The sequence below is a fragment of the Hyaena hyaena genome, unplaced genomic scaffold (genome assembly GCF_003009895.1).
Source record: "Hyaena hyaena isolate Hyena2069 unplaced genomic scaffold, ASM300989v1 scaffold_1128, whole genome shotgun sequence".
Lineage (NCBI taxonomy): Eukaryota > Metazoa > Chordata > Mammalia > Carnivora > Hyaenidae > Hyaena > Hyaena hyaena.
The window spans coordinates 233,389-241,258 of NW_024081757.1; the positions used below are offsets into that span (position 1 = coordinate 233,389).

Genomic DNA, 7,870 nt, shown 5'->3' on the forward strand with positions numbered 1-7,870 from the left:
CTTTCAAAATTCTTTCTTTGTCCTGAGCCTAAGTGTCCATCAACAGATGAATGGATCAAGAAGATGTGGTTTATCTCTACCATGGAATACTACATGGCAATGAGAAACAATGAAATCTGGACTTGTGTAGCAACATGGATAGACCTTGAGGGTGTTATTCTGAGCGAAGTAAGTCAGGCAGAGAAGGACAAATATCATATGTTTGCACGTATAGGAGGACTAGGAGGAACTTGACGGAAGAACAAGGGGGAGAAGAAGGGTGGAAATGGTGGGGGAAAGGGAGAGAGGCAAACCATGAGAGACTCTTGAATGCTGACAAAAACTGAGGACTGATGGATGTGGGGGGGAGGGGGGATGGGCATGGAGGAGGGACACTCGTGGGGATGAGCACTAAGTGTTATGTGGAAACTAATTTGACAATAAACTATTTGTAAAAAAAAAAAAATTCTTTCTTTGTCCTTGTATTTTGCCATTTTTACTATGATATGCCGTGCCAAAGATCGATTCAAATTACGTCTGAGGGGAGTCCTCTGAGCCTCTTGTATTTCAACGTTTACTTCCTTCCCCAGGCTGGGGAAGTTCTCTGCTATATTTGTTCCAGGACTCCTTCAGCACCTTTCCCTCTCTCTTCCTCTTCTGGGATTCCTATGATATGGATATTGCTACGTTTGACCGTATCGCTGAGCTCTCGAACTCTTATTTCATATTCCTGCATCATTTTGTCTCTTTTTTACTTAGTTTCCTCTTTTTCTATAGTGGTGTCTTCTAAATCACTTATTCTCCTTTCTGCCTCTTCAATCCATGCATTGGAGGCCTCTAATTTATTATGTATCCCATTTATCGCATTTTTAAATTCTTCATGCCTATTTTTATTTTCCATTCTGTCTGTAGCCAAAGTTTCTTTGATGTCCCCTATGCTTTTTTCAAGCCCAGCTATTAATTCTATGATTATTATTCTAAAATCTTTTTCAGTGTTGCTGCTTATATCTGTTTTGAGCAGTTCATTAGCTGTCAGTTCTCTTTGGAATTTCTTTGGAGGAGAGGTCTTTTGTTTTGTCATTTTATTTTATTTTATTTATTTATTTCTAGGAGAGAGAGAGATACAGCGTGAGCAGGGGAGGGTCAGAGAGAGAGGGAGTCACAGACTGAAACAGGCTCCAGGCTCTGTGCTGGCAGTCAGCACAGAGCCCGACGTGGGGCTCGAACCCACGAACCGTGAGATCATGACCTAAGCGAAAGTCGGACGCTTAACTGACTAAGCCACCCAGGTGCCCCTCGTTTTGTCATTTTAATTAGCTTTCTGGCTTTTGTTAGTTTTAAAGACTTGTTATGCTCTCTGCACCTGTGAGCACTGCTGTATCTAATAATGCTCTTTGTCCAGGTCCTCTCCTTTCAGAGAGTGGTTTTTTTTTTTTTTTTTGAGTGGTATCTCTTGGTCTCTCTTGTTGAGACCTTTATTATTTTATTTTCCTACTCGTAGTGATATTTGGGACTCTCCATCATGTGTACTTTGGCTTGTTTTTTGAGGTAGCCGTGGAGAAGAAAACAGACAAACACACAAGGAGCAGAGGCATAGAAACGCACAGACAAATCCAACTAACTTGCAAACCGAGAGGGAAAATGCAAAAGTTAAGAGAAAAGATGGAGGAGGGAAGTCAAACAATAGAAAATAAAAAAATACGTAAGAAGGTCAAAAAGAAAAGAAAAGGAGAAATGTAGAAAACGGATGGACAAAGAATGGTTTAAAGCATATAATCAGATTTCCCAGCTACATTTAAATAGCCGGGCGTATCCAGTGCTGGTTGAAGAGCATAGAGAAAGAGAGAGAAGACAGGGCAGGGATGAGGCAAAATTGGAAATAGAATGAATAGGCAGAAGGGATAAGAAGCTTTTTTCAAAGAACTAAAGGGTGGAATATGGTTGGATAGGTGAGAGAAGGACGCTGGTATTATCCAGAGAGACTATGTAGTCTAATTACTCCTGAAAGAAAGAGATGAAAATGTCGGTAGTTGTAGAATTTACATCTACAGAATGGAATAAATGTGACTGTTTAAGCAAGCCGGTAACCAGAGTTAATCAAGTCAGTGTTCTGGGAAATAAAAAAAAAAAAAGAAAGAAAAAAAAAAAGAGGGGAAGGGCAGCTCTCAAGCAGGGATGGGCGTGGTGTGATCCATTGCCTCAGGCAGGGGTTCTGCCTTGCTAGTTGTGGGGAGAAGAGTGGCGGCGCTCCAGTCCCTTCTTGAACCAAGCGTTGCACCTTGCTTTTTTGGGTGTTTAAACTCGCCGGGTCAGGGGCACAGTGGGTTGCGCTCTTTAACCCAGGCCAGCCCTAGTTTCCAAATCCCAGTCTGCTTGCCCCACTGAAGTTACCATAGACACAACCTCGCAGGTGATCCCCTCAGGGCAATTCCAAGCCACTTGCCTAGCCCTGGGGTTGGAGCCAGAATCGCAGCTACCTTCTCCTCCAGGCCGGGTTGGCGAGCACAGGCGGGGTTTTGCCTACGGGCCAGGCCAGGCCTGCTGGAGAGCGGGAAACCAGGTCCCTCTGTGTCTCCTCACCTGAAATACGAACTCGCGGGCAAATCTCCCAGTTTTTAAGCTCTTTGCCTTCTCTCTAGTGTTCCAGCCCGCCAGGAGCGCGGAGGCCCAGCACGCGCGTGAGGCTCCTCCAGGAGTCCGGGAGCCAGGAGCACAATGGCGCGGTAGGCACACAGCTCCTCTAAGCGTCCAGTCAGCCAGGAGCACAAAGAAGTGGTCAGCGCGCAGTCCCTCCGGGACGAGTTGGCACGCGGGGACCTGGCGCGCAGGGATTTGGCGCGCATGGTCCTTCTGTGCCCTGAGCGGAGGGTTTTCTGTTTCCCAGCGACAGGGACCGTGTCTTGAGTGGTTTCAGACTCTCTTTTTCCCCTCTCACTCCCCGCAGAGGGGGATCGCCCCTGTCCCTGGAGCTTCCGATCCTGGCCCGATTTTATCTTCCCCCGTTCGCACTCACGTTGTTAGAAGGCTTTCTCAGTGGATTCTGCGTCCTTTTTCTCCCAATCTCTTGGGTTCTGTAAGGTTTCCTATGGCTTCAGATCTTTTCCTTGTGAGATATGGGGGCGAGTGCAATGTACGGAGCTCCCTACTTCTCTGCCATCTTGCCCCCTCCTCCTGACTAGAGTGTTTTCAAAGCTTGCCTAGTGGTATTGAGCCCTTCCTTGTTCCATTATCACAGACAGATATAGGATTGCCCTTTCTAATTCACAATCTCTGAAACTTGGGAAGAAGACCTTTAATGCTGATGAGAACTTGGAATTCTGATGCACCATCCGATTTTCTATGATTTTTCAACAAGCACGTGTGTGTGTTTGTGTGGCAGAATTTTATGAACAAGTGCTGTCACTAAGCACAGTGACAGAAGAGCTAGGGATCCAAGCCCAACTGATTCTGACCATTTAGTTGGGAACCCTTTATATTTCTGTTGCCACGTGAAATAAAGGAGCAGAGGTGTCTGGGTGGCTCAGTCCTTAAGCATCTGACTTCAGCTCAAGTCATGACCTCACAGTTGATGAGTCCGAGTCACACATCAGGTGAGCTTGAGTCCTGCTTCAGGTGAGACCCTGTCTATCTCTCTCCCTCTCTCTCTCTGTCCCTCTGTCTCTGTCCTTTATTCACTTGTGCTCTCTTTCTCTCTCTCTCAAAAAAGAAAATAAAAAAAGAGCAGTGTGGTTTATAGATAAGGTTAGGTTGAAACATGTACTTTTCAAAGTCTGGAATATTAATTGATAGTGTTAATGTTCATCTATCTCCATTTTTTCTTGTGGTCCTGTGTGTCTTTGAGAGCAGCGCACATTTTAAATAGCTGATTTCAGAGGTGCCTGGGTGGCTCAGTTGGTTAAGCATCTGACTTCGGCTTAGGTCATGATCTCAAAGTCTGTGGGTTCCGGCCCCACATCAGGCTCTGTGCTTACAGCTCAGAGCCTGGAGCCTCCTTCAGATTCTGTGTCTCCCTTTCTCTCTGCCCCTCCCCTGCCCAATCTCTGTCTCTCTCTCAAAATAAAGACATAAAAAAATTTTTTAATAAAATAAAATGGCTTATTTCAGAGGCTCTGAAATGGCTCTGGCAGCTAGGAAGCTTGGTTTTGTCCCCCGGCCAAGTAAGCCCAGATTTTTGGTCCACATTTTTAGGTGGACTGCCTTTGTTCAATACAGTTCCTTCCTCTGCAACTTTCTTGGAAGATTCACACATTCAAAGTTGAGCTGATAGATGGTTTTATCTCCTTACTCCAGTTTCTTTGTTCTGACAATGAGTCAATTCAGTCAAATTCATTTCAGGAAGAGATGATGCAGGTATGTTCTTAGAATGAGGCCTCTGCTTCAAATAATCAGGTAACAAATAAGAGGCAATTCTATGGCAATACAATAAAAATAATGGTTAATAAAAGGATCAAATTATAAACAACTTTCTGAGTTCCAGGGCAGCCAGTCGAAAGAATTTCTAGATGCTGGGCTTAAAGCATCTTAGACAGAATAAGAGTAGGTAGTGGCAGGCTGACAGACTGTCCGAGTGGCTCATAGAGGAACAGGCATGAAGATTGTCTACACATGAGATGTTGTGGTGATTTCTCTGAAGGTTACATCAAGTTCATATTCAATTTGGAGGGCTTTAGGAAAAGGGTAGTTTTGGTTATCCAGTGATTCCAAGTAAAAAGAATAGAAAAAAGCAGAAAGCATTAGTTTGGAGACTTGTAGACAGACTTTGCAGGAAACTAGAAGAAATTAGGATCTCATCCAGTTCATAGTGAACTCTATTAGACACTAATATCCACAACGGTGTGTTATTGAAATATAATTTTTCTTTGTTTTACCTCAGTTTTACCAAGGACAGCCAAATTTAAGACCAATTTGTTTGCAAAGTGTAGATTTCTTCTTCTTCTTCTTCTTCTTTATTTTAACTTGGCTTATAATGAAATTGCTGTAATGATAGCTTATGAGAAAAAAATTTCTTAGGATTCCTTGAAATTAACGCTACCGTACATCTGTTTTCTTCATCCTGTTAATTCATCGTGAATTTGTTGTCTCTTTGTCGCAATGGATGAAAACTACCTGTCTTGCTTATAGACTCAGATATAAGTATCAGGCTGTTTTTCCAAGGGGCTTTATTGGCTCCATAAAGTCTGTCTGAGTTCTTTCAGCCTCTGGTCATATCTGAGTCTGTGCAAGTCTCTCCTCGAATATGACATTGCAGTCAAAGCCTTAGTGGGGTAACCAGTGTTTCCAAATGTGCCCTGTTACAAAGAGAGCAGATTCTTATTCAACTTCTACAAATTAGCATATTGTCATGAAAATATGAGATTACTCACTGAACGTTTTTGAATTCTGGGCAGATCAGGTAGGGAGAACAATTTAAATGTCTCAGTCTGTTCACACAGGCATATTTTATCAAATGGCTATAAGTCATAACTTCAAATAATTTCTTTAACACTGGAAAAAACATTTAAAATCATCAATGTTTCAAAAAAGTTATAAAATGAGAAGCATCCTCCGTTCACTCAATCCCATGTTATTAATTCTTGTTCTGGTTGAATCCAGATCTTCCATTCATTCTAGAACTTCTTACCCAGTTCGGCTTTATGATCCTAAGGTTATCAGAAACCTGTACTCAAGAGTTCCATCAGTCTCATTGCAGGCGAGACACATAATTATTAATTAGTATAATATCTTCGTTTTTATAAAGAGACCAAATCTCTTGCAAATGGTCCATGGATCCTCGGGAATATTTTAGTTGCATTGTGGTCAAAATACTTCAATTTAGAATTTGATTTTGGAATGCCTGTTTTACAAAAAATCAAAATATTTGAACATTTGATTAAATGGGATCACAGTTCATCATGCAACAATATTTATATATTCAACCCAAGTGACAATAAAATATTTCTTTTTGAAGAGAAGTAAAGTGGGATGAATTGGTTGCTTTTTGGTGATTAATCAAGAGACCAATAAGTCCCATGTCCTTGTCCACCTCATCTGACTCTTCCTTTGCTTCAACTTTGTCCGGGGCTATGGCAGCAGCAGGTGCAGCAGTGGTGGTGATGGCTTCAGCAAGTGGGAAGGTGTAATTAGTCTACACAGACAAAGCCAGGACCTGCTTGTATCCATTGATGATAGAATGGGGCAATGATGTAACAATCGGATGACCTATCTGCAGACAGACGCTGGCAACAGTGCAGATATCCTCCAGGAAGACAGAATGCAGTTTTCTCTGTGATGTCAAGCACTTCAGGGCTGTAGATTCTTCCATTGTCAAATACTTGCTGATTGATTACCCCAGAGGAGAATGGGGAGGTGTTCACCACGTTCAGCTGTGTGGCTTTGCTGCCCCCGCTTTGTCTCCAGTCTTAATCAACTGCATGTGATTCAGGATTTCAGCGGTGCCCCTGGAGATTTTAGTGGTGATGCTTAAAGCCTGGGAGAAGAAGGTCTTGCCCCAGACAAGTGTTCTGGCCTGGTATAGTGACTTCATATGGGGCTATGGCACTAACACAGGCAACAGTTGGCACCTTATCAGCCAGTAGCATGTGCCTGGTCTCGGTGAGGTCCTCCTTGGTGAGCACAAAGCCCACATTCACCCAGATATGAGGCAAAAGTTTCTCCAGAGCTGGCTGTTCTCCAGATGTCCTCAGATGGCCTATACATCATGGTGCTCATGCCACAGCAGCACCACAGGGTTTCCATGGAAATACATGCAGATCTACTGCATCTTCTTGGAACCCACGTTGTCTGCTCCCACAATGAAGGATGATCATCCCAAAGGTGATGATTTTAAGGAAGTACTTGGATTTCTGGGTCACTCTATATTTCCCTGGATAATTCCCTGGACATCATGGAAATTATCAAGGATTGCCACCATGGCTTAAGCAAGATGTTACTCTCATGAGGATGCCTGGAGAGAGGAGGGCCAAGAATAAAAATTTTAAAGGCAAATGCTGCAAGTTATACCATAGTGAACAAACCTTAGCTCTTTTAATATTAAGACTCAGTTTTCTTTAATAATCTGATAAAGATGAAGCATAGAAAATTTGTATTTCTAAGCGATTAAAGGTAAGAAAAATCTTTGGTTATAATTTTTTCTAATAAGCAAACTAAGACTCTTTTTTTAATGTTTATTTATTTTTGAGAGAGGGTACACACATACAAAGCATGAGTAGGGGAGGGGCAGAGAGAGAGGGTGACACAGAATCTGAGCAAGCTCTAATCTTGGAGCTGTCAGAACGGAGCCTGACTCGGGGCCCAAATTCAGGAACTGTGAGAGCATGACATGAGCCGAAGTCGGATGCTTAAACGACTGAGCCACCCAGGTGCCTCAAGCTAACACTTTTAAGAAAATGTTTTGTCCTTTTTTTTTTTTTTTAATATTTTTATTTATTTCTAGGAGAGAGAGAGAGAGAGAGACAGCATGAGCAGGGGAGGGTCAGAGAGAGAGGGAGTCACAGACTGAAACAGGCTCCAGGCTCTGAGCTGGCAGTCAGCACAGAGCCCGACGCGGGGCTCGAACCCACGAACCGCGAGATCATGACCTAAGCGAAAGTCGGACTCTCAACCGACTAAGCCACCCAGGCGCCCCTTGTCCTTTTTAACAGAGAGAAAACGCAAGTTCTAATGTTGCATCAGTGTACTTTTGATATGAGAACTTGTTCTTAAATAAAATATTTTTTAATTTTTTAACTTATTTCTGAAAGAGAGAGAGACAGCATGAGCAAGAGAGAGGGAGATACAGAACGTGAAGCAGGTCTACAGGCTCTGAGCTAGCTGTCAGCACAGAGCCCTACGTGGGGCTTGAGTCCATGAACCATGAGTCCATGACCTGGGCCAAAGATGGACGCTTAACCGA

At 43.1% G+C, this 7,870-nt stretch overlaps 1 pseudogene; it reads right to left on the reverse strand.

Moving 5' to 3' along the window:
• Nucleotides 1-2,452: 2,452 nt before the first annotated feature.
• LOC120224187 lies at nucleotides 2,453-6,781 on the reverse strand (annotated as a pseudogene).
• Nucleotides 6,782-7,870: the final 1,089 nt, after the last annotated feature.